At 42.5% G+C, this 27,401-nt stretch overlaps 1 pseudogene; it reads right to left on the bottom strand.

Moving 5' to 3' along the window:
- LOC105092983 (calreticulin-like) overlaps nt 1-27,200 on the bottom strand; it is a 32,293-nt pseudogene extending 5,093 nt beyond the window's left edge.
- Between the last annotated feature and the right edge of the window lie 201 nt (nt 27,201-27,401).

The following is a 27,401-nucleotide window of genomic DNA, read 5'->3' as shown; positions in this document are numbered from 1 at the left end:
GGAGCCATTCCTGTTTACTCTCACTGATATTTCATATCTAATCCATCACTCCTGTGAGTTTTGCCTTCAAAATGGATCTAGAATGTAAGCATTTCTGTACCTCCACCACTACTACCTGCTTCTGCCTCTGTTCCTCTATAATCTTTTTAAAATTTCTATAGTCTTTTTTTTTTTTTTTTTTTGAGGGTTTTTTGTTTGTGTGTTTGTTTTAGTGGAGGTACTGGGGATTGAAACCAGGACCTTGTGCACGCTAAGCATCCCTAACACTGAGTTATATCCACACCTCCTCCACCAGTCCTATAGTCTTTTGCAACACAACAGCCAGAGTAACATCTTAAACTATGAGCCAGTTCGTAGCACTCCTTTGCTAACAATGGCTCCAGTGGCTCCCCATTTTACTCAGGGAGATATCTCCAACTACTCTTTTTCTTTTTCCCTCAGCTCTAGTCACACTGTCCTTCTTACTCTTACTTGAACAAGCAAGTTATGCTTCCACTTCAGGGACTTTGTGTTTGCTGTTTTCTCCAAGAGAAGGCTTTTCTTCCTGGACATCTGTGTGGTTTGCTCCTTACTTCCTCCAAGTCTTATAAATGTTACTTACTCAACAAAGCCGCTCCTGACCAGGAAGCACAACCCCCATGATCACATCCTCTCTTTGGCTTTATTGTTCTCCACAGTTTATCTCACCAACTCACTCAACATATGTTTATTTCTCCATGTGTTTCTTTGGTCTCCCCTGACTGAATGTCAGCACCATGAGTGCAGAAACTTCTCTGTTTTATTTCACTTACATATCCCAAACAACTACACAACAGTGCTTAGAACAGGCACTCAAATATTTGCCAAATGAATGTACAGGTAATAATAGGTACCATGTATTGAGCATTTACTATATGCCAGGAACTTATAAGATAATTGCTATCAATAATCATTCCCAATTTATAGGTGAGGAGACTGGAGATCAGAAAGCTTAAATAACTCACCCAAGGTTATACAGCTAGTCGTGATGGGGCCTGCTTTTGAACCTAAGCAATCTAGCTTTAATAAAACTCATGCTCTTAACCAATACATATCATTGCCTCAACAAAATTATATTAGATAACTGCAAAGTAAAAACAAAACAAATCCAGGCTAAAATGTGTAAAAAAAAAAGTTTAATAAATTTATATTGTTTTCCATGATGTCTATGTCAAAGCATCTTTGGAAAGATTAAGTATCAAAGTTCTCTCAAAAATTCCTTTTTAATTTCTGTGTTTTGCTGGTTCGCTGAGTATGAGCTTAGTCTGCCTTTTGGGTAATCAAGCACTGGTCACAAACCTGCTTGAATGGCCCTTCCTGCAGAACCAGGAAGCCTGGATGAAGGGTGACACCATTAAGAAGCCATTATCCCAAGTATCACTCCACCCATAAAATAGTTCTAGGAGAGCAGGGAAACTGGTAAACAGCACTCACACCTTCCTTCTTTCTCCAAGTCATCCATCAGAAGTGGGTTCAATGGCTCCCTTCTAGATCACTACGCTGTGAGCAGGGGATCATGACACAGAAGGAGCATGAATTCTAACTCAGCGAGTTAAAGGCTGTGTGTGACCTTGCACAGTTTACACATACTCTCTGAATCTCAATTCTTATATCTGAAAAATGGGAATAATAACATCTGTCTTGCTGGGTTGTTTTAAGGGCTAAGTGGGAAGACTTTTGGAAAGTGCTCACAGTCAAGGACAAGCTTGTAGATGTCCAATGAATATGAGGTCTTTACCCTGCCTCTCAGGGCCATGTAACCAGCAAATGAGACAATGACTGTGAGACTGATTTTTAAAATGTAAAGAACAGTGCACAACTGAGGAGTCAGACACCTGGAATTCGGGGTGGGAGAATATCTTACTTTTCTTATTCCCTGGGTCTTGTTTCCAAACTCTTCTGCAGACTCCTCATCAGTTGTAAGAAGGAAATTGTCAAAGATGCTGCCTGACTTCACTTGTTGAAATGAAAACAATGGGATTATTAGAACTAGGTCAAATGGCTTTTAAAAAATCACCTGGAAGCCTTGCTAAATACGCAGATTCCCAGAGATTTTAGTCAATAATTGAGGTGGAGTGAGGGAATACAGTGATGATTAATAATACAGAGTGTCCAGAATGTTGCATGCCTTAGCTGATCTTCTCTAGAAAGAAGTTAATTTACTGTTTCCCAAGGTTCTGTGCTCCCCAAGCCTCTGGCCACTATTTTAGATGGTTGTGAGGAAATTTTCATCACTCTGCTAGGCTCCAAATTGCTGCCAGGTGGTGGCTCTTGCCCCAGCTCAGAATGACAGCGTCTACCTCTGCTGCCACGTATAGATGCCCTTTTTAAGGTTCTCTCCTCAATATAATCAGAAAAACCAAAAGAATATAGGGAAAAGAAAAGATTTGACAAGAAGTATGAACACAATTTAGATTCTCTACCACATTTCTCTATTTTCTTAAAATAACATGTTTAATATTTACAATTAAAGAAAAAGATGAATTAAGCCAATGGTATATAATAATGTCAGTGTTGATTTAATGATGAAGGAGCAGAATAGAAAGAGCAGAAATCATGGAGTCAGACAGGGCAGCTCAACCACACACTAGCTGTGTGAATTTGGGCAAGTTACTCAACTCCTCTGAGCCTACTCCCTCATAAGTAAAGTATTAAAAATTACTCTCCCACAATGTTGTCATGAGAATTAGAAGTAATATAGGTAAAGCACAGTGCCTAGCAGATAACAGTCATTCAATAAATGGTAATAGCTATTATCACAATTTTTTAGTATCTGGATATGTTTCAAAAGAAGCAAAAGGAGGGTCATTATGGATTTTTTAAAATTTAGCACTATATTAAATAAATCAGGAAGTTCATTGTGTGGGACAAATTGTGTGACTAAGAAAGTTTGCAGCATGAGTTATATGTCCCTCCTCCACAAACTGAAAAAAGTTTTGTTTTGTTTTGATTTTTTAAATAAGAAAGACTTTTTTTTTTAAACTTACATCATCCCACCAACTCTGCCTTCAGCAGAAAAATAAATGACAAAATAGCCACTTTGGATAGAGATCATTATTTTTCTCTGAGCCATTTTAAAACTTGGTTTTAATAATTCCTTATGCAACTTAAAGATTTTTTTTTAACCTTTGGGATTCTTTTTCTCTTTTGAGTTGCCAGTAGCCTTGGTTAGAGAACCCCTCATTGTTGGCTCTTCTGTTTTTCCTGCTCCCATAAGAAATGTTTCTAATCTCCCCTGTTCTCTTCAGTGTCCCCTCACCTCCATCCCCCTTACACTAAACTCATGGCTCTGCCTCCCACTGAGAATCTGGACATGAGGCCAGTCCTGCTTCCTAAAACCCACCAGTGGAGTGACCTTGGTTTACTCACATCTTCTCTGTGCTTCCATGTTTTTATGTGGAAAAGGAAGAAAATGTAATTTCCCCCATTTCTTCATACAGTTCTCAGAAGAAAAGAACGTGAGAAAGAGCTTTGTGAGACTGTAAAGCCCTAATTCACTGAATTAATTCACTGAAAGTTACCTGGTTTCCTGTGATATCCCACTTGAATCATAAAATGGCAAGAGATAAGTCTGGGTACTTATCAGCTATTGGATCTTGACAGTGGAGATGTTAAGTCCTGCCCTCCAGCCTCACAGGGTTGTGACACAGACCATATGACCTAAGGAATATCAATGTGCTTTGCCTTATGGCTAGGCTATACTCTTTGCATTTTGTGTCACTATTCCTTCAAAGATTGTATGGGAGTCCCAAAGGTAAGAGAAAGAATTTTCTTTGTTCACTGCCATCTCCTCCCAGCCTCTGTCCTGATAAAAGTATGCAATCATTCTGCCTAAGAAGAAAAACAAACAAAAATCAAAAAAACAAAAGGATGGTGTATGGAAGTGTCAGAACAGACAACAGGAGGGGTCAGGGACTAAGCAGGAAGGTTAACCAGTTTATTAGGCTAGGACCTGATCCCTAGGGCAGTGGGCTCACAGAGCATCTGACTCTGGAGACCCAGGCTGAGGTGGGGCAGGTGAGGGAATTCCTTCCTGTCTCCATGCTGAGTCCCAAGGCTTTTCCACCAAGGAGCAGGATCCTGTGATTGACCCAGGCTGAGGTGGGGCAGGTGAGGGAATTCCTTCCTGTCTCCATGCTGAGTCCCAAGGCTTTTCCACCAAGGAGCAGGATCCTGTAATTGAACCGGATGTGCGGGTTGGCTGAGTGAGTAGGGTGGGATAGGACTTGTGAGTGCCAGACCCAGTTAGAACTTACAAGGAAAGGATGCCTTCAAGGGTGATGCCAGCGCCATACAAAATTGTGTCACAAGAGAGAAAAAAGAGATAAAGAGATAATGCTGGCATTTCAGAAATGTAGTCTCTCAGGCTTCATCCCAGACCTGCTGGATCAGAATCTGCATTTCCTTAAGATCCTGAGTGATTCATGTGCTTGTTAAAGTTTGACAAGCACTCCTTCAACATGGTTTAAATTCTCAAACAGAAAGGTTTGCCTCTTTGGGGAGGTTGATAGTACTCAGAGCAATTAGTGCCAAATAATTTTTAAATTTTGTAGATGAACAAAGATATAATTTAAAATGGGTACTTTAATGTTTTCAGTGGAAAAAAAAAAGCCAATGCATTTTAAAGGAAATAGATTAGGCATATTAATATGATCACATATTTTTACAAGATGTAGAAATTTCCTATCATTTATTAAAAGGGGACAACTGGAAAAAAAAATGAAGTAACAATGGAAACTTGTACAAACTGTATCCACATTCTTCAGAGAAGAAAGGAAGGAAAGAAGGACAAAACATGTCCCTCTCTTCTCTCCTTCCTTCCTTCCTTCCCTCCTGAACCCCTGCTCTGCGTGTGGTAATTTATATACATCATCTTCTTGCACTCTGATGCTGGCCTCACTGAGTCAGGAAACTAAGAAAGTTAAAATAAACATAGAAACCAAGAAAGCTTCAGACAGGGGGCCTCTGCTCCAGAGACCTTTAAAAGCTCTGAACTGTAGAAATCACTGGTCAGAGACTGGTCAGAGATTTCTCTGGCCGTGGAACAGTCCAAGATACACCCAAGGACAAGTGGCTGTGCTTTCTAGAGACTCTATTGTATAGTGGGTATAGTCAATAAAGCAAGGACTTTAGAAGATGGCAGACCTCTGAATCCTGACTCTACCGTGCACCAGCTATGTGCTCGTGGGCAGATCACCTGACATTTCTGATTCTCAATTCTCTCAATTGTAACATGGGGTAAGAACAAGGGATAATAATGCTTAGTTTCCCTTCCTCTCCAAGAGAATTCCAAGACTTTGTAGATTGCAGTTTCTAAGAGGCCTCGTGGGCTAAGGCCTTCATTCTGCAGCGGGCACTTGAGGTGCTCTCTTTCTCCCAAGTTTGAGAAGAATCCTCCCTATCTTCAAAAACCGGTCTCGTTGGAACAAAACTGTGTGAAGGCCTGAGTATCTGAGCCCTGCTCTTTCTCTTCTAATCAGAGCCAGGAGAGATAACTGGTAGAAAAGAGGGAGGCTAGGTCAGGATTTGTCATCATGCCTGGGACAGTCAGCCCCAGTATCTGTCTGGGGATTTTAATATTTCAAAGTTTTACCAGATCTCTGATTCTATTTTATTTCCAGAACCACCCCTAGATTCATATGGGACCAGCCTCGTAGTGTAAACTATTGGAAATCTGAATCTAGCTTCAGAAAGGCCTGTACTCAAATCCCAGCTTTTCTGCTTACCAGATGTGTCTTCAGGCAAATTAGCTAACTTTTCTGAATGTCGATTTTTACACTTAGAAATGAGAGATTTTATAGTGACAATTACACGGCATTTGCAAAGTCTCTGAAATAGGGCTTGGTACATGGTAGAGACTCAATAAATTTTAGCTATTATAATTACTAGGATGACTATAATTATCCCTGTTTTAAATGAGCAGCTTGAGATTTAGAAAGATCAAGACTCATTTAAGTCTTGTAATTTCCAGCCTGGAGCTCTTTCCACTTTGTGGGAACTTTAGAGAGACTGTTGTTCAGTGGCTCTGAACCCAGAGAGCTTTACCTGCCAAGGTCCAGGCCAAGGATGCTGATGTTATAATAGTGACAAATGGTGGGGTCGGGCTTATATTTAGGGTTGTCTACTCCTGGATGAATCTATGCCCCCAGTAATTGGGATTGTTAATGATCCGAGGTTTCCACTGTCCCTAAGCAAAGAAACAAAAAGTGAACATGGCATTAGCATTTTTCCACTCTTTTCATGCAATCAGAAAGACTAATCAATTCATAAAGACAGTTGTGTATTAGGCATAAGGATTCAGAACGAGATTCCTGGAGCTGCCTTCCCTTTCTTTGAGCTAACACCCAAGACTCTTCCAATTTCCCCTTTCTACTCAGAGGGCTCTGAACAAGGTGGCAGAGACCTATTCTGAGCCTGGCCACAGCTCCCTGTATAAGTTTGTTCATGAAGAAACTGAAGCTTCACAGGGAACACCATCTAAAGACTCTAAACTTGGAGCCCTTCTCCTCCTGCTGTGCAGCACAGGAAACTGTGGCCAAATAAAATCATGCTTGCTTCAGTCATTTTTATCTCTGGACCATTAGATAGTTGATTCCTTTAGTTCCCTCTCACTTCAGTCATGCGGTCAAGACTTAGCCCTTAAAAAGAAGTTCCCCCAACCCTCCCCCAACATCTTTGGCTCCTTCCTGTACTTCCCTTCCCCCTTTTGGACCACTTCTGAGACTTCCGGTTCCTGACCCCAGACCCATTTCTGTTTTGACCATGTTCCTTTGGCTGCTTTCCACCACTCTGGACAAAGTTTTTGCCTAGAACTCCCTAGACCTCTGCCTCCCAGCATCAACCTTGACCAGCCCACCTTCTTCCAGGTGGGCACAGCCCTGAAAGCAGGGCTCAGATGGAGCTACAGCCTTACAGAAGGAGGTGGGAAAGGAGGAAGATGACCACAGGCTCTCAGTGTCTGTTCTGTAAATTAAAATTTACATCTTTTCTGTCTTTTTTCTCACACCAATTGGAAGGAGAGACTCCCTCACCTGATACTTCAGGTTTGGTATTAGGAGCCCTTCCCACTCCCCATCCATCGCCTCATTCCAGTCATCTGGCTTCTTGGCATCCGGGTCTGGAATATATTCAGTCTTCCCGGTCCTAAAACAAAATGTTCCTCCATGAGGACAGATGGGTGGGCTGGAACGAAAGGGAGCCAGAGTACAGTCGGGTACCCTACCCCTGCCACCCTCCTGTCTTCACCACTATGAAAGCCCAGCTCAAGACTCTGCAAATTAATCTGATACATACAGCAGAGAACAAGGCTTTAAGCAACTCCAGTCCCTCCACAAATTCTCTATCCTTCTGACCTTGAGTCCTTTAAACTCAAATAACATGAGAATTTCCCTTATCTCTGACTCTCTCCCTTCCCTAGTCATGTGCCTTTATTGTCAGAACAAGTCTTCTAGCCTGTGCCCTCTTCCTGAAGTCCTCTCCTAGTGACCTACCTTGTACCCTGGGGGGCTCCCGCCTTGTAACCCAGGTCCTTTCTATTTCCCAAGACAGATCTCTTATGTCACAGCCTATTGTAATTTTCATATTTCTTCTACTGTGGAGGCTCCAAAGTTTTTCTCTGTCTACCTGGCAGTTCACCTTGGTGCTGACCATTTGCCCAGACTGACTAACCCCACTAGACTCACAGTCATTTATCAACATTGCAGCTGGGAAACTCCCCTGGTTTCTGGGCTGTCTCAGCTGCTCTGTGGTTCTTGAGACATTAATAGCCTATCCTGGGGGCTATAGTCTTGATGGGGACACAAGTCTATCTAAATAGTTTCCACCTTCTCTAGGTTCACTTAACAGGGAGTATAAAGGCCTGCAGCCTTTCCCTTCTCCCCCAGGCCTTGAGCCAACCCTGATTACATCAGGTGCATGGTCCTCACCAGGACGGAGGGTCTATGGTTAGTCTTGTTGCTCTGATATGCTTGCTGGTCCTGGAAGTGACCTAGTCCCTAATTTTCTCATGGTGCTGAAGGTCCAGATACACCTTGAACATTTGCCTTCATTCCCTCCAGCTCAGCTTCCCTTGCTCTAATAAATTCACTGTTTGAAATTCAGTACATGATTAATGTATAAATGCCAGATATTAAGGATTTATGTACCAGGCACTAAATTATATACATATATATATAGCTCATTTAATCTTCAAAACAACCTTCACACATAGATATTCTAATAATATCTGTCTGTGAAATTGACTTTCACAGCAGTTATGTTCCTTGCCCAAGGTCTAACTATTTATAGTTGGGGTCTCACAGTTAGTAAATGGTGGAGCTCGGATATAAACTCCTATCTGCCTGACCCCAGAGTCTATGTTTCTAACCCTTAGGTTAATACACTCACTCAAGCTTTGTCTCTTCCTTCCTGGAACACCACCTGCACCCCAACTCAGGCTGGGTTAGAAGCCTGTACGGATGGGACTCCGACTGGATTTGGCTTCCCTGACTCTCACCACTAATACACAGTGTGACCTTCATCTGTGTACACGTCTGAATCTCTCACTAGATTCTGAATCCCAGGAGGATTCTCAGTCCCTGGATTGTTCTGTTCATAGCTATATCCAGTACAGCTTTCCAGTGAATGGTAATGATTCAATGAGTATACTCCACATACTTCCCATATCAATAACTTTGGAGTCAGAGATCCATGTTCAAATGTTGGTCCTAATGTATGTGTGCTTAGGCAAGTCACTTCATTTTCTAAGTGTCAGTTTCCCTATCTTCATAGACGCTACCAGAAGGATCAATAGATGCTCAACAAATGTGGGGCGTTTTCCTCTTCCTTCTATGCCTCTTTGGATACCAATATTTAGCTGGACACTTCCTTGAAGGATTGATGTCCCCAGTTTCTGCTCTGTTGTTCCCAACCTCCTCCTCCCATCTGCACAGCTGAGATCCCCACTCACTTCCCAGCCAAACACTCTCTGACCTCAGGTTTCTTATCTTCAGGGTCCTCTATTTGCAGACGTTTATCCCATTTCCTTGCTTTACAGGCATAAGGGTCTTTTATCCACCTGGGAGGCAAGAAGTCCCGGTCATCCTCCAGACCCCAAGATGCTACTTACTGGTTGTCAATTTTGACCTCATAAGTAGCATTGAGGCGAATAATCAGAGTATACAGGTGAGTGTCTTTATTGATCTGGAAAGGGAATGGGGAATATTTCAGTTTCCTACTGGACCTCATGCATTAAATGCATCTAAAACAGACCTAAGTTCCTGAATGGCACCTCCCACATATTCACAAGCACATTTTACCACCTCCCTCATCCCATTCTCTGCTTAACCCAAAAGAAACTTTGGGATTCATTCTCCTAAGTACACTTTCCTCTGGCCTCCCTTATCTCCCAACCTTCCCTCCGTCACAGCTCTTGTCATTCTCTGATCTTGTCTGTTTTCTGTCTGTCCCACTAGACTTTGAGCTTCTCAACAGCAGGGATCATGTCTGATTCATCCGTTGTATCTGCAGGCTCCAGCACAAGGCTTACCCTGAGGAGGATCCAGGGAGCCCCCATATAGTCCTGCTAGGGAAAGGCTTTGCCCTGAACATAAGTTCTCCAGTGACCCAGGACCTTGGGGCTTTTCTAGACTCAGTCTCTGCCTCTCTCCAGTGGTCTAGTTGTGCCAAACTTCTTGCAGTGCCAGTCTTTCTCAAGTCTCCCCGACATTTCTCACGTGATTACCTCTTCCAGTAGCTCAGTCCTCCCTAAAATGGTCACATTCCTTTATAAGACCAATTCATGCTCATCATTCAAAACTCAGCACAGGGAAAACCTTCTCTAAGAAGCATTTCTTAAGCCATCAGGCTGGGTACGGGGCCTTTTCTGTGCTCTCACAGACTCCAAGTATACTGGGTAGTCATTCTCCTTTGCTTGACTCTTATCCTCATTGGACTCTGAGTTCTCAGGGGCCATCCCTGGCTCACTCAATGCCCCTGGCCTGAGGCCCAGCACAGAGCTGGCATTCAGAGTTTGCCTGTTGACTGATGATGAAATCCAGCTATTATCCTCCAGGCAACCTAGATCTCTCTTACCCTGATGTTTCTAAGTCCAGCACTTCCCACCTCTCCCATCTTTTCCAATATCTAGCAGTGAGGACCTGGGCCATGTGTAGGTAATACTCAATTCATAGGGATTAAATGAGGTAACACATACAAAATGCTTATCCATCCCCCTAGGCTGAGGACCAGCCCACGCACTCACCCTGCACTTGATGGTCTTTTTGTTCTCATGGTATTTCCCTTGATAACGAAGGATAACTTGTACTTTGTTGTTGCCAAAGCCATAGATGTCTGGGCCTGGAAATTAAATCCCAGTGCATGATTTTACATCATTTTTAGGCCATTTGCCTTGCTGTTCTGTGGCCAAGACAGCCATAACCTGCTAATTATCAGGGTCCCAGCAGGAAATAGATAGCAGACTCAAATTTAGGATTATTTGAGGAGAATTTAATAAAAGGACTATTTTTAAAGGTGAAGGCAGGACATTGAGAAAATACAAGGAATAATGCTATGCTCCGGGCTAGCAAAAGTAGGGCTATTCCCATCCCTAGGCTTGAAGGAATGGTTACCAGAGGCCAGAAGAAAAAGAATCTTGTAGAAAGGACGGCCAGGAGAGAAGCTATGACTTTCAGTCAAGGGACACAACTCTCTCTTCCTCTGATCTCCTGCCAGGGCTTGCATTGACCAAACCCAACTGGAAGTTCCCCATGTGCCAGACACTCTATACCATGTCATTTAATTCTCACAGCAGGTAGGTATTACTTTATCCACTTATAGCTGGAAAAATTGTGGCCCAGAAAATTAAGCAACTTGCCTAAGGTCAAACAGCTAATAAGTAGCATTACTGGGATTTAAACCCAAGCCTATCTAGAAAGAGATCCTGGGGCTCTTCCTACTTTGTGAAAAGTTTAGAGGAAATTGATCAGTGGTTCTGAGCCAAGAGAGCTTAACCTGACAAAAGGTCCAAGAATAGGTTTTAACCTAGTTTTTCAACCTAATTTCCCATGTCATTTCTCTCTGACTATCCTAAACACACACGCGTGCGCGCGCACACACACATACAAACACACACAAACACACACACACAGTGTGCTCTAGCCATACTGGTCACATTGGTTTTTCTACTTGCATTTGAATTTCATGTCTCTGAGCTTTTGGACACACAGTTTCTTCTGCCCTTATAACATTTCCTCTTTCTCCTTTTCTGCCTATTAAAAGCTAACTCATTCTTCAAAGAATAGTTAATACCTTCTCCCCAAAACCCCCTGTTGGACTAAGTGATGCCATTTTTTGTGATCTCATAGCTCCTCACCAATACTTTTTTTAAAGTATGTCTTTCATTCTGCCTTTTAAAAAATGATTCATATAGCTGTGTCCCCACCAAACAGAAGGCAAAAAAGAGTGAAGTAGAAAAAGCCCAGGCTTTACAGCCAGACAGACTGGGTTCAAATTCTGGCTTCCCACTTACTCACCTTGGGCAAATTTCTTGCCTCCGTTTACTCATCTGTAAAATGGAGGTGATAATAGGCTAAATGTGTTGCGTTGTTTGAGGATCAAATAATGTTCATATGAAAAGAAAAAATCACATGAGAAAAATTGGAAACAATTTTACAACCACCATGTACATATACACATATAAGCTCCTCATGAGAGGGTGGATTCTGAAACAAATGGAGATGGACAGATACATATTTAAAATGGCCAGAGTGGTATATTGCACTACATAAGGAAGGGATTGAAAGTTAACAAGAAAAGAGAGTTGAGAGAGGAGGAATGCAGACAGGGAAAGGGCAAAGCAGCTGAGGAGGACTGTGGTGAGAGCTTGCAGAGAGAGCTCTGAAGCTCCCTGGGAGAAGAAAAAATATTGAGGGAGAATTTTAGCAAATGTTGCTGTATGTTGCTTGGTGTAACCCTTTCCTCTGAATTTGTATAAAAACATTCAGTACAATCCACCTTTATCAGTGATTTAGGAGTTGAATTTGTTGCTGTTGTTTCTTTCTTTTTTTTTTTTAATATCAACCACGTTGAAATTGGGTTCAAGGGTGGACCTAAGTAAGAGCTGGACTGCCCCAAGGAGGGCTAGTGACATACTGAGGTTACAGATGCAACAGCCTGGATGCACTACAGATGTGTGGTAAAGTTGATTTCCCTGATTTCCCGTGCCTTTATCTCACTGAGGACAGGACCCTCCTTCACAGCACAAAGCCTTATTGTACTGGGCACATCTGAGGGTATCAACACAGTTTCTGTTCCCTTTCTCCTTTTCTGAGAACTGGGGAATAGCTCTCTGTACTGTAGCCTGTTAATACCCTGTGACGCTCCACCTCTTTGCTCTATTTATATTAACAGTTAGGTTTAGAGTTGCTTTTCTCGGGTCTTTGAAGAGTCTTACTGCAGAGGGAGGTGGAGCTATCTATCACATTAGAAGTTTCCTGTTCTAGGTCCTTCTGAGCCTTTTCTACAACTGCAGTGGCTCTCATTAAAACCTCACGAGGCTGACAGCAACTGTTATCAGAGCTTTCCAAACATGATGTAATACTCAGATTCCGAATGCATATCCTCCTGGTTCAGCGTGCCAGGAAAGAGTTTCACGTACCCACCACCACAATCGATGCCTTGCTCGTGTTTTACAGAAAAGTGAACCACCAAGGTCTCGTTCTCATTGCTGAACGGTTTAAACCTCGTTGAGAGGGCATAAAACTTGGCATCTTCTCTGATTTAGAGACCTGGGATCAGAGTACAGAATCTTTAGGTTTAAATACCCAAAGAGCAGCCAGAGAAACCCAGGATTTCATCTCTGGTACATCCTTAAACACCTACTGTGTGCCAGGTGCTGTGCCAGGTGCTTTACACACATTATTGCATTCAAGCCCAAGAACATCCCTGCACAACTGGTATTATCTTCACTTCTACAGATTGGAGTCTGAGTCACCTGGAGGTGAAGCCACCTGCCTAGGGCCACAAGGCTAGTAAGGAACTAAACTGGGATTTTTAAGCCATGTTTGTCTGTTTCTTTTTTTCCCTTATGCCATACTGCCTCTGATTTTCAAGAGATACTTAAATACTGTTCTGAAGCTTTACAAAACAAGGCTCTGTTTCTTCTGAAACCTCCTGGGTGGCCAGAATCAGGCTCTGCCATGCACAACTGCTGTGGTAGGAAGAGGCCAGGCACAGCCTCTTAGAGTAAATAATAATTGTTGTTAACATCTATTGAACACTTCCCACTCACCCAGCAATGTATTTCATTCATATGTATTACTGCACTTAATCCTCATAAAAACCTCTGTGAGGTGGGCCCTACTCATATTTCCATGTTATCATGAAATCAGTGAGGCTATTTCACTTGTCCAGAATCACACAACCAGCCTATCAAATTCCAGAGCCCCCAGCCTGAGACTTTATCTCTTCCTCCAGAGAACATCAGAGCTGTAAGGGGTCTTGGAGCCTTTCTGGTCTAACTCCATTACTTCATAGATGAGAAAACCAAGCCCCCGAGAGGGAAAATTACTTATCTAAGATCATATAATCACAAATGACAGACATACAAGCTACATGTCCAGACTTCCAGGCTAGTGGTCTTTCCATTATTCCATGTGGCTGCCCAGCTTCCTGGTTATGGCTCTGTCACTTTAACTCTCAGAGTCTCAGTTTCCTCATCAGCAAAATGTGGGTAATTAATCATACCCCAGAGGGTTCCCATCAAAGTCAAATGAGTGAGAGATGTGAGAAGCACTTTGTGAACTGTCAGTATAAAATGCAAGGGACTATCATTATTCATGCTTGGTGAGGGTCCTTCCTTCATGATCCACAGCTCTTTGTACTTTCCTGGGTCACATTATATTGCAATTAAGCTTATTTTAGTCTCTTTGAATAAATTTTAAGCTCCTGAAGGGAAGAGGCATCTTTAATATAAAGATCTAGGATAAGTTCTAACATAGAGGAAACACTCCATAGATTTGTGTTAATTGCACAGAAGGATCACAGGTCCTGATTCAGACGTCTCTTGAGCATTTGTTGCCCAGCAGTCTCTGTGCTAAGCACTTTGATGTCTAATATTGCACGAGGAGCTGCCTATATTTTAAAAAGTATGCTTATTTCCCCAAAGCCCTCAAGTGAGGCTAGCATAGCCACAGAAGACTTCATGGAGGAAAGGAGTGGACACAAGGGAAAGGGCACCGAACCCACAGGCAGAAGACCAAGCCTTGAATCTCCACTCTACCAAGGCTTGTAATGTAGCCCAGTGTGATTCCCCCTCACTCTCTGAGCCTCGTTTGTACCCAGAACCCTTTCAGACAACTGGGGGGACCTAATGAACCCAAGTGGGATGAAACATGGGGAGCAACAACCAAGAAACCAAGCTGAGAGGAGATGGGTGGCGGTGCAGACTGCCCTCAGAAGCGTCACTCAGTCTCCAGTTCTCTCCCTTCTGGAAACAATTTTTCAGAGTGGATTTAAAAGATTTTAAATATTCAAGCCAGTTCATAATCCTCTCCTTTAATAAACATGAAAATGAGATTCATAACAATAGCCAGGAGAGAGAAGATGGGAAATCACTCCAGAGGACAATCAATGGATTCTATTTATAGGACAAAAGCTTTCTCAGACAAAAATCCATTGCTTACAGGCCTTAGCCTCAGAGCTCCCCTTTCCCTCATAACAGTATTTTGCTCTTACAACAGCCCTGTCTAATGAACACGGCAGATGAAGACTATGATCTCCATCTAATATCAAGGCTCAGGGAAATGTAAAGACTTGCCCAAATTATGCAGCCAGCAAGTCATAGCCCTGGGTCTGTCTGCTCAACTCTCCATTGTAACAAGCAGCTCTAGGGGTGAGCAGTATTCAGAAATTATTGCTTTTACCTGTTTCAAGTGCAGAATGTTATATTAAAAAACTCTAGGGTTGGGGAAAGCAGTATAGCCCAGGGGTAATGAACACAGTCCTGGAGTCAGACCTAGAAGTAGGTCTCAGCCCCACCTCTTGCCAGCTGTGAATATAGCCTTGGGCAAATTAGTCAACCTCTCTGAGGCCCTCTGCAAAATTGGAAACAGAATAGCAACATCTCATGAAGTTGTTAAGAAGATTCATGGGGATAATGTGTTCAAGGACTTAGTTTTAAATACCTGTTATTCAATAAATAGACATTATTATTTTTGTGGAGACTTCATTCTTCTCCACTTACTGCTTCTTTTTATTCTAAGAAAGAGAAGTGAATTGGTAATCTTGAATAAAAACAGTTGCATACAAGTCAGAACTTTCCCAGCTAATTAGTATATTCCTAAATTCCAGTATTTACCTTTATCCTTTTCTTTGTAAAATTTTCCTGCAGTGAGCTGAAATTTACCATAATCCGGCCTATGTTTAGATTCCACCCATCTATAAGGTTAAAGAAGAAAAAAGCAACATGTAGAAATGGTTTGTTTGTTTTTTTTTTAAGATAATACAATGCAGCTGAAAGGAAGCAGGATCCTGTGCCCACCACCTGACCCCCAATCCCTGCCTCCATACCCCTGCCTCTTGTTTATAGAAAAGCTGAAGTCTCCCGGGCCTCCCTGAGTCATAGAAGAGCAGGCTCAGGCAGTCCATGCCTCAGGCTAGGAGCCTGCAGGCATTGGGGGATGGCAATGACTCTCACCACTTAACTCAACGATTAACTGAGATTTTTCCTTCATTTCCCTATAAAGCTTCCATGGCTGAACAGTATCTTTGGAGATGGGTTTTTTTGAGGGGGATGCTGGGTCCACTAGATTGCAGGCATTCTGATTAAGAATTTTTGTTACTAAGGCTATTGCTCCCAGGATCATACCCTTGCTCTTCTCTCAAATAGAAACCAATTACTCTAATCTAAGTCTCAGGAGGAAATTGCAGAGAAGAAACAAGAACTGGTTAGAAGCCAGTCCAAGACAGTGGAGGATTTGATTTCCAGTGGACCTTGAGCCTCATTTTACACTCATTGTAATATATTAGCATGCTAAGTGACACACCCCCAGTGTCATGACAGTTGCCATGACAACCACCAGAAAAGCCCATACAAAGACTGAAAAGCTTGGACAAGGTCTGATTGGCTCCATCACACACAGAGGGAGGACATGATGGCAGAAGCCTCTCACAAAAGTCCATGTGGCCCGGCCCAGGCCGGAGCTGCCCCTACTGCCCATCTTGGCTGATGGCTCCACACTCAGAGCACCTCTTCCTCACTCGAGTGCTTATCTTCCTTTCTCCCTGCTCGGGTACCTTCCTTCTATGTCCCCTTCTGAGCAATAAAGCAGTTGTTCACTTAGTTCCTCTGCCTCTGCTGTGCGAATTCTTTCACAGCCATAGGCAAGAACCCACTTTGGTGGGCTTCCTAATTTAAGGGTCCCTCCATCCACTAACACAGCTAAGGCTGATCAAGTCTTATGGGAACAGTAAGGGAATATCAGAAAATACTCCAATATTCCTGAAATCCCCCTCACTATCTGATACCTGAACCCACACGGTTAGTGTTCCATTAATGCTCTACCTCACCCTCCCCTATGAAAGTTAAATCCTGAAAACCACTACAGGAATGTTTGATTGAAAAGCATGAGATGCTCTGATAAAAGTAGCTGGAAAATATGGTTAAGGAACTGAGCCCTTATACATATTTATGTTTAGTAAAATAAAATAATAAAATCAGCTTACCAAGTAAAGATGTTAGCAATATCACTTCCTGCTTCTTGAGTTAGTAACGATGATATTGAACAATCAATTTCCATTGACCCTTTTTTTATTTCTTAAACATTTTCAACTCCTTTGCAATTTCAAGGAGATGCTGATAAATTTGTTTGGCTTTGGCATAGATGGCATCTAGACAAAGTGTCCTTCTTTTTGGGACCTGGAACTCCGTCCAAACATTCAGTGCCTTTCTGATCTTATGTCAGCTCAGAGTTGCTGACTCTCACTTCCTGGGCCCACCGTGGTCCCAGAGTCTTGGGGCAATTTGGCAGCTTGAGATGGAAGAGGTCTCAAGGGTGGATTTTATTTTATCTCCTCCCTGCAGCTGAATCAATCTTTCTTAAATTCTACTCCCTGATATCTAGGGTTATTGCCTTAGCTCTACCCATGAAAACTGCACATCACACACAACCCATAACATGACCCTGAGCTGGCTCTGTTGGCTTCTATTACTCAAGTCTAACAGCCAACTACCTCTCTTCCTGAGGCCCAGGAGCTTGCTTTCTCTTGTCTTCCCCTGTTGTTCCCAAGATCGCAGTATTAGTAAGGCCAGGTCATCTCAGTGACCATTCCACCCGTGACTCCTGCGGGAGGGGCCCCAGGAGGTTCTTTCTGCCGCAAGTGGCTATGGCTTGAGTGAAGTGGATCCGGCTTCTCTGACCACAGTTGATGTAATGTAGGGTAAGAATTGATGTCAAAGTCAAAAGATTTGTTATTATGTATTAGACCTTTGTGTGGCTCCCTAAAAATTTCCCTTCATTTACTCCCGTGGACAGTGAGATATAAGATAAGTATTATTAGTTCCGTTTTGCATCCAGTAAGCAGACCCAAATCTTTGCGATTTCAAACACTGCCTCGCCTCTGGAAGGAGAGGAAGATGTAGGGAAAGTGCTACAAAGAGAAAAAAAGTTATATAATCATGATAGTAGCTACTGTTTTGCAACCGCATGTCAGGCATTGTGCAGACTGCCTCATATGCATTGTCTCATTGCAGTCTCATAATACCTCTGGGACAAATGTCCTATTTTCCCCTTATTCAGAAAATAAGAAAAGTGAAGCTCAGAAACTTGTCTAAGTTTGCAAGTTAAGTGGGTAGGCCAGGCCTGGACCTAGGCCTTTGCAGCACCAAAATCTGTAGTTTTAACCTCTATACTATATGGCTTCCCATGAGATCATGTGTGTGAAAAGCCCTTTATAACCTAAAGAATGTGCCACAAACGTTAAGAGTCAACCATAGCGCTTTACAGTTTGTAATTAATTAGGTTATTTATGTATAATTTGAGTAATGCCTGTCTTCCCCACCAGATTGATAAGTTTCATAACTATTCTACTAACCATTGTATCCTTGTGTCTGGCACGGAGCAAATCGCCAAAAACATTTGTTGAATGTCTAGATGGATGCATGGTCATGACTTTTGCCTGTGTCATAAGATTCTCAACCTTACAAATGGATTGATTCATTTATTATTCAATTTGACAAATGTTAATTGAGCCTGACATGCATGTGGAAACAGTTTACAACTTTGACCCTGAACTTTATGATGGGAGAGATTAGAACAAAACTCAGAATTTCTCATCACTAATTATTTTTCTGGGTGAACAGTATTGACACAAATGAAACCTGCCACAATTCAGGATGTCTTGAAATAAGGAGCCTTTCTTGTTAGGAGAATAATGTCACATGGTTAATAAAGTCCCATTTTAATGTTTTATACTTATCCTCTTAACAGTATAAAAGGTTCAAGCCAGAATGACCCTCAGTGGCCATTTAATCTGACCTCTTCATATTGTATATAGAGAAAATAAAGCCCAGAGAAGGAAGTGACTCTCTCATGGACACAGTTGCCAGTTACAGAGCTGAGACTAGAGCCCAGTCCTTCTGCACTCTGGTCCTGGGCTCATTATTCCTTCATTCAACAACTATTTCTTGAGCATTCATTTTGTGCCTGGTACCAGATGCACAGACATGAGTCTGACAAAGTCCCTCTAGGGATCTCTGAGCTTCAGGGAGCTCAGAGTCTGAAGAGACAGACAAGTGAACAATTACAATACAGTGCGGTAAGGGCACGGATCAAGGGAAGCAATGAAATTCAGAAAAGCACTGATTGCCCTTCAGAGTCAGGGTAGATTTCAGAGAAGGCATGCCTGAAGAAGAATTGAAAAGATAGAAAAGGTGAGGAATCAGTGGTCCAAACAGAATGACTTGCATGTGCAAATGCCCTGAGTCATGAAATAGCACGGTATTTCAAGGGAAATGCAAACAGTACTATACAGTTTTGCAGGGCGGCTGGGCCAGATCAAGGAGAGAACTTATTAACTGAGAGAATAGAGCAGTATATTTACCAAGGTTTGATGCTACCATATTTTTTTCCTCACTAAATCTTTCCTTCAAATTGGACAAATATCTCTATGTCCCCTGAGATCCATCCAACAAAAAATAACAGGTGTTTGGGAGCTGGATTACACAAATGATAAATGCGCATAAACATGACCAAGTCTGCAGAGATACAGAACCAAGGAAGCCTTCTTCTGTCAAATGAACTTACTTCCACATTGTACCTCCCAGGACGCCTGCCTTGTAGTGTAGTTCAAATCCAAAGACTGGGCTAAGGACTCATTTCTGCTGCTAGCTTCAGCAGGGTATTTAACCTCTCTGAAACTCAGTTTATTCATATATAAAAAGGAGTTACCTTACTCATAGTTTCTGGAAGAATTAAGTGAAATAGCATACAACACAGTGTCAGGCACATTGTAAGTCCTCAATAAATACTACTTGAAGCTGAATCTGTATATATGTGTGTATGTATACAAAGATATATCATATTGAAGGTATTTTTAGCCTTGAAGGTAAAAGTTGTGCCTTCCCCAGCATCTAGTCCTGAGCCTGGAACAGAACAGGCCTTTTAAGAATTGCTTGCATAATTAAAATACATATTTGCTGCCTTTATTCAACATCACCAGATTATATTTTGCAAAAGAGAATTTGCTAGATAAACCCAAGCTTATCTCTTCAGGTGCCAACATTTTGTCTACGATTTTCAATGGAAAAGTTTTGTAGACATAATGAAAGACCCTGATCTCTTATGCAGAGAATCCCGAACAAAATTTAAAGTTTCTTGAAAACTCAAGCTCTGTGTTAGGCTGTAATGTGCAGCACAAGTGTGGGTTTGTTTTGAAAGTTTTCTGTCTCTACTGTTCCCATTCAGCTGTGAGCACTCAACTTCTCCCTCAGGTAAATGTGTTTGCCTCTGGCAATCAACCCAGCTCTCATGAAACCAGTGGACCTATGTCCCTGCTTACCTGCCTGCCAGTTTACCTGTTCACTTCCTTTCCTTTCTATCTGCCAGTCTATCTGCATGTCTGCCACATAGACCATAGTCACTTAGTTATTTATCAACTAGTAAAAAGCCTTGTGGGGTGGTAAATAGCACTGGATAAGAATCTTGGGTCAATCACTTTTCTGAATCAGTGTTCTCATCTGTAAATATGGATTATTTAAATTCTTTAGGGAAAGGAACACTGTGCACATAGTAGGTACTCAATAAAAGTATGTTGAATGATAGATCAGCATGAGGACCAAATTAATTAAGATAATAATGATAATTATTACCAAATAATATCATCATTATTATGATTAATAATAATTACTAAAACAGTATTATTTTTGCTGTTATTGAATGGGCACCTGTAGTGGGTCCTCCATTCATTGTGTAGGTTGCCATTTCTAATCAACTATACCCTAGGAAGCAGATAGCCAAGTGTGTTGAGAAAGTGAGCATTAAATAAGAGCCTATATGTTTGAAGTATAAGAGAATACAAGTCCTTCACTTAAATTTTTACAGAGAACCTATACTGTGCCACTATGAGTGCTGGATACCAGGGTACAAACAAGATGTAATCCCTCAGGCCCTCAAAGAGCTCACAGACTAACCAGAGAGACAGGCAGGTAAAGTGCTTTTCTTATTTTATATTTCTTGAATTTTCAAAGTAAATAATTTATTATAGAAAATGTAGAAAGCCCAAAGGAAGCAAATAAGCAGTAAGAACATCCACAGTCTACATCCCAGAGATGACCATTGTCAACATTTTGATGTATTTGCCTCCAGACTTTATTTTTTTCCTGTATGTTAACAATGGCCCCTGCTCTCGCCTCCACATCCCTGCAGCCTCTGAAGAGATCCTTGCCATCAGTTTGTACTTGAGACCTGGAACGTCCAGCTGGATCAGGCCTCTTGGGTTTGGGCATCCGTCCAGGGTGATTCTTCCTCAGGCCCAGTATGTCCAAGTAGCCACGATCCACAGATGGTCCCAATCGCTTATCGGTCAGAGGCCTGAGCAGCAGGCTGTTCCTCAGCAAGTCTGAGCCAACTGGGCACAGAGGTCCTTTGTCTCAGAATGTCTCTTCAGCCAAGTTTCCACAGTCAAGTCTGAGAGCTGACAGAGTTAACATTCACACACACACACCCCTTATGACTTCTGCATCATTCAGCCCCTCATTTGAATTCCAGTTTCTGTCTGATTTTGTACTTTGACAATGGTCATTGCTGTCACCATTAGCCCTCCCCTCACATCTTTGTGTATCACTAACTCATTGATTCTTCAATTCAATCAACCAAAATTCCTGCATATTTTAATATGCATTTTTCATACAAGGTCTGAGAGTCCAAAAGCTCATGTTGTCCCTGAGGCTGCTGATATTATTATTACCTGCTGGCCACCTGCCACTTGGCAGCATGCAGCAGTGGCCAATGCATCCTTTTTTGGAGGTAAGGTGCATAGGGATCTTTGCCACTGACTCACCACGTGTCTTTGGAAAAACCACCTCTCCTCTCTGGGTCTCAGTTCCTCACCTATACAATGAGAGGGTTGAATTCTAAACACCATCTGGTTGCCAAGCTGCTCTGTGGCCTGGAACAGTCTGGGAAAACAGCAGAAAGAAAGGAGGCTGAATACAGCTCTGCCACAAACCCATAAATGGCCCTGCCATGTCACATCCTCTCTCTGGACCTTAGTTCTCTCATCTCAAATGGGGAAAAGGAGGCCATTTGGGGCTAGATGAGCATTCAAAGAATCTTAAGATTTACCCTCTTCCTTTTTTTTTTTTTTTTTTGAAGTCCTGTCAGCTACAATGTGTCAATTTCTGGTGTACAGCATGATGTCCCAGTCATGCATATCATACATATACTCATTTTCAGATTCTTTTTCATTAAAGGTTATTATAAGATATTGAATATAGTTCCCTCTGCTATACAGAAGAAATTTGTTTTTAAGATTTACTTTCCTTGGGATTTCCAGGTACTACTTAAAATCCGAGCTGGAAGGCCTTTAGCTTACTGGACTCATGGGAAACAGTGGGATGGGGAGCAGGAGTAATGCAAGAAAAATCAGTTTTAATATCGCACACTCCTGAGTTCAAATCCTGACTTTGCCATTTAATAGGTGTGACCTCAGACAAATTACATGATTTTTCTGAGCTTCAGTTAGACTGTCTAGACTGGGAAAAATAATAGCTACTCTACAGAGTTAAGAATGGGTGTATGTAAAGCATCATGCCTAGTGAGTAACTGTGTTTAACAAAGGTTACTTAAAGCATCAGATACAGTTTAGCTGTAAAAATGAGAGTTCACAAGGAGGAAATTCAGTTCTAGAAATAAATGGAAAGACATAACAGTTCTCTTAATTTTTAATAGTTTTTTTTTTTACTAAAAGAGTAACACAAGTTTATTATAGAAGGTAAAAGTAAAAAAAAAAAAAGAAAAAATGAAAATCATCTGAAATTCCATTATTTACCATTTACTTTTTGGTGTATTTTCATCTGTTCCTTTCTTCTATGCACACATATATTTTGCATAGTGACAATATATACCTTATGTAATTTTGTACTTTTTACAACTAAGCTTAGATCATTAACATTTCTGTACCACATTAAAAACTTCCCACTTCACTTAATTATGCTCTTATTGTTGGATATTTAGGTTTGTCTCCAAATGTTTCCAATTATTAATAATCACCCCATTTCCACTCACCTTCACATCCACCCAGTTTAGCCATTTGCACCTACATTCGCACCCTGGACCTTATCATGACCAGAAACTGCTCCATCTCTGAAATCTTAAACCCAAACCCCACTCCATGACTGTGGCCTCCTATCCTCCAATTCTCACACTCTGTTACTTGAGGTACACCTGTTCTTTGATCTCCATTTTTTTTTCTAGTCACCTGGCTCCTTCCTATCTAACTCTCACAGTCCTTCCTTCCTCCCTTCTTCCTTCCTTCTTTCCACAAAATTTTGAGAGTGTTTTTCATGTGCCAGGCACTGTACCACGTGCAGAGGTTATAAAGTTGATAGAGATGTAGATCCATCACCTTGCTCACTCCTCTCAACTCCCTTGCCCACTTGCTTTTCTGCAAACCCCCCACCTTCTGTCATCCAAACCTTCCACCTTCCCTTTCACTTGGCATCCCACATTACCCACATGAGCCCTACGTGACTTCCTCTCTCAGCCAGAATTCCCCAAGATATAGCCCATACCTGTTCTAGTCATTTCCTAGATCCTCATCCACCCTTCAACCTATCATACCAGCTTTCCACCCCCACCACTCCACTGAGTCATCAAATGCTCTCCTAACTACAAAATGCAATGCATGCTTTCCAGAGTTTGCCTCACTTGGCCTCCAAACCACTTTTGGCACTAGCTGTATAACCTTGGGAGAGTCACTCAACCTCTTTGAACCTCAATTTTCACATCAGTAAAAGAAAGAGAATAGCACTTTCTGATGGAACTGTTGAGAGATTCAATAAAACAATGTATAAAGAAAAAATATCCACTGGTACACAATAGGCTTTCAACAAAGATTAAGTTTTGACTCATTGCATTTCGTTTTCTGGGTCCTTGGCAACAAGAAAGGGTTTGCCTTGACTAATATGAGCATTCTGATCTCTGGGAAGGGTCATTTCCCAGTGAAATTCATTCATTCATTCCCCCCCAAAATTTAGCACCTGCTATGAGCTTGTTCTAGGGGCTGCAGATACAGCAATGGACACAACAGAAAAGCACTTCTTCTCAGGAAGCTAATCTAATGATGAGGAGAGAGAGACAATGAATAAACATACAAACAAGAAACGGATCATACAGTGAAAACTATTCTAAAAAAATTAAGCATTCAAAGGTTCATGAGGGAACATATAGGGGTAATGAAAATGTTCTATATATTAATTGTGGTGGTGGTCACGCAAGTGTATACATTTTTCAAAATTCAATGAGTGACACACTTTAAATGAGTGCATTTAATGTATATAAATAATATCTCAAAAAGGTTGATTTAAAAAATTAAATCATACAAAGGGAGAATAATTTTTGACAGGGTAAACAAGAAAAGCCCGTCTAACAAGGAGATAATTAAGCAGAAACCTGAATGGGGAGAAGGAGTAAACCATGTGAAGATCCAAGAGAAGATTATTCCAGACAGAAATCACAGCCAGTGCAAAGGCCTTGAGATGAAACTGAGTTTGGAGTGTCTGAGAAACAGCAAGAAAGCCAGTGTGGCTAGAATGTAAGGAAGAACCAGGAGATAAGATTGAAGAGGTAGGCAGGGATCAGATCATGGAGGTTCTTGTAGGTCGTGACAAGGAGGCTGGATGCTATTTTAAATCTAATAAGATGGCACTGGTGGTTTTTAAGTACCAGAATGGTACGATTTGATTTATATTTCAAAAAGAGCATTTTGAAATTTAGATGAGAAGAGACTGTGGGGCAGCAGGAACAGAAACAGAGAATCCACTCAGATTACTGCCATAGTCCACATGACTGACTCTGAATCCTTGGACTAGTGTGGGCAGGAATATGAGAGGTGAAAAAACACCATATGCAGAATATGGTTGGAGGACAGAGTCAATTGGACCTGCTACTGGATTCAGTGAGGGACAAGAAAACAAAGGAATCAAAGATGACTCTTAGTCATTTGACATAAATGACCAGGTGAATGTTTGGGCCACTTACTGACATGGAGGAGACAAGGGGAAGAGCAAGTCTGGAGGAGAACACAAGAGTTTGTTTTAGAAATGTTAAGTCTGTGATGCTCATGAATTTATGGACATCTGGTTTATAGAAGAGCCTCATATGAATTAGGTAGAACAAGCCAGCATCTAAATCTTCCCAAGTCTGAGTACTCTAACAGGTTCTTCTAAAGTGAAACCTGGTGACCTCACTGGCCAACCCTCCGCAGTTGGTGAGCAACATTAGCCCCTCCGCACATCTCTCTGACCTCTCTCCTTTCAGCATAATTACGTTCTGGGTTGATTCCTTTAAAGTAGGCACTTGACATCAATAATTACATGTGGCTAAGTCCTACTGCTGGAAGATTTCTTGGAACATCAATTCTTTTCATGGGATGTGATTTTCTGGGGGGGGGGGGTGAAAGTTCAGTTCAACCATTCAATAATCCTTTACTGGGCACTTGTCTAAGCCATGCACTGACTTTGATGCTGGAAATGTTGAGGAGAATCAGGTAAATAGACAACCATAGTGTGAGTAGGGCTGACACAAGGAAGTACAGAGGTTGAAGAACCTAGACAAGGCTCCCTGGAAGAGGTGACATCATGCAGAGCAGCTTTTTCTCCTCATAAGGTGCTAGATTTTGTTTATGATCAACTGTCTTGGGGTTGGAGACTTGGAGTCCCTCTTTCTTTGATTCCAAGGAGTATTTCAGAAATATTTGTTGAGAACACCTTTGGGCATTTCACTTCTGCCAAGAGGAATTCAGTCCTTGGGGAAGTGACAGCAGATGTGCCTGTCTCTGCCTTCTGACAGGAGGAATTGCAGTGTGGGTAAAGCCACCCACAGCAGGCAGGGAGGTGAGGGGTGAGCAGGAGTTAGCAGTCAGAAGCTTAGCCTCACAGGGTTTGCTGCAAAGGATAGCTGAGGTCAACCTGGAAATGGAGGACCACTAACCAACACTTAGAAGAGACTTCTGCCTTGTGGAAAGTTTCCCCCACAGCCCATCAATGAAGCTGAGGGCTTCCTGCATCCCACTCTTCAGGATACTCCTAAACATCTCTCCTGCCTGCTCCCTCGCCTATCTTCCCACACACCTCCTGCCGACCGCCTCACCCCCCCGCCCCATGCAGGCCGCTCTACTTTTCACCAAGATTACCATAACCTCTCAGATGTTTTGTTTGGTTTTTGGATGTTTTTGTCTCTAATCTCCACTTTAGTCAGCTTCATAGTACATGACCACATTTTTGCTGAATTACCCTTTCCAATACCCAGGCCAGATCTTGTTTCTCCCCGACTTACCGTCTTCACTAGCTCCCACTGCTATCAGCAAAAGACTAGGCTCCTTAGCCCCGTTGATCCAGCCCCTGCCTGCTCTCCAGCCTCATCTTAACCACCTTCCCCTTCACGTTTTCCAGTTTCCTGAAGATGTCACTGCTGGCTGTGTCATAATTGGAACCTTTGTACATGCCTTCTTGCCTGGAACACCTTCTTTCCACCCCTGCCCGTCTGATAAGTTCTTACTCATCCTTTGAAACGCTGTTTGGGTTTACCTCCTCCCTGATGCTTTCCTGTCCAGTCCCCTTGCCTGGGCTTATTCATTCCTTCCTCTGCACCATCTCTGCAGCTTATTCTCAACACCATGTTTCTTGTGTCACGGATTAGGGAATTGAATCTCAGAAAGGGGAAAGGAGTTATCAAGGCTTTTAAGGTGGAATATAGACTCAAATCCAAATAATCCTGATACCTACGCTAGTGCCCTAGCCACCGCACTCTAAAAGAATTAAATCCGGTTTTACACACACACACACACACACACACACACACACACACACACACACACACACACAGAGGTATCATATTTTGTGGGCTGAAGCAGTGTCACTGGACATCTGTCCTTAGGTAAATAGGCTCTGCCATTTTCTCTGATGTTCCTGAGGCCTTCAGAGAGCAGACTGGGCAAGGTGATCTCCAACATCCTCTGAGCTCGGATGCTTTATGAAACACAGGAAATTTTACTATGACAATTAGCAATTACATTTTCCCTCCAGAGTTCCCTTGTTTTTAGGATGAGGGGAAGGGAACAGGCATTTATTGCACATCTACTATATACTAGGAGCAATGTTTACACGTCTTATTAATTCTTGCAAGATGCATATTGCTGTCCTCATTTGACAGACAAGGGAATTAAAATGTCGACAGGGTAAACTACTAGCCCAGGGTCAGACAGCCAGAAAGGACCGACCGAGCAGGGATTTGAACTGTAGACACCAGGGCAGGTGATTGAGCTGGAGCAGGTTGAGTCCGGTCTACCTTCGCCCCGGACTCCTCCGCGCTCCACCGCCGAACCGCTTACCTCTGTCTTCGAACTCCTCGGGCAGTAGACCCGGAGTTGCGCCCGCGTCCCAACACGCAGGTGGCCAGCAGCAGTGGCAGCGGCGCCAGCAGCTGCATCTTGCGGAGCTCGGTGTCCCCACGCCCAGCCTCCGAGAGCCGCTATCCTACGTAGCCAGGTGCTCGGCCGGCCGCCGCCTGCGCCTGGGCCCCGGGGTGACCGCTGAGATCATCTGCCCCTCGCACCTGACTGCCTCTCATTAGCGGCCTTGGGGGTAATAACGACCCGTAGCCAATTGTTGGGGACCACGAGCTGAGTTC

This window comes from Camelus dromedarius, chromosome 14 (assembly GCF_036321535.1).
Source record: "Camelus dromedarius isolate mCamDro1 chromosome 14, mCamDro1.pat, whole genome shotgun sequence".
NCBI lineage: Eukaryota > Metazoa > Chordata > Mammalia > Artiodactyla > Camelidae > Camelus > Camelus dromedarius.
Note: the sequence above shows the minus strand (reverse complement) of the source record. Positions and strands in the feature narration are given on the sequence as shown.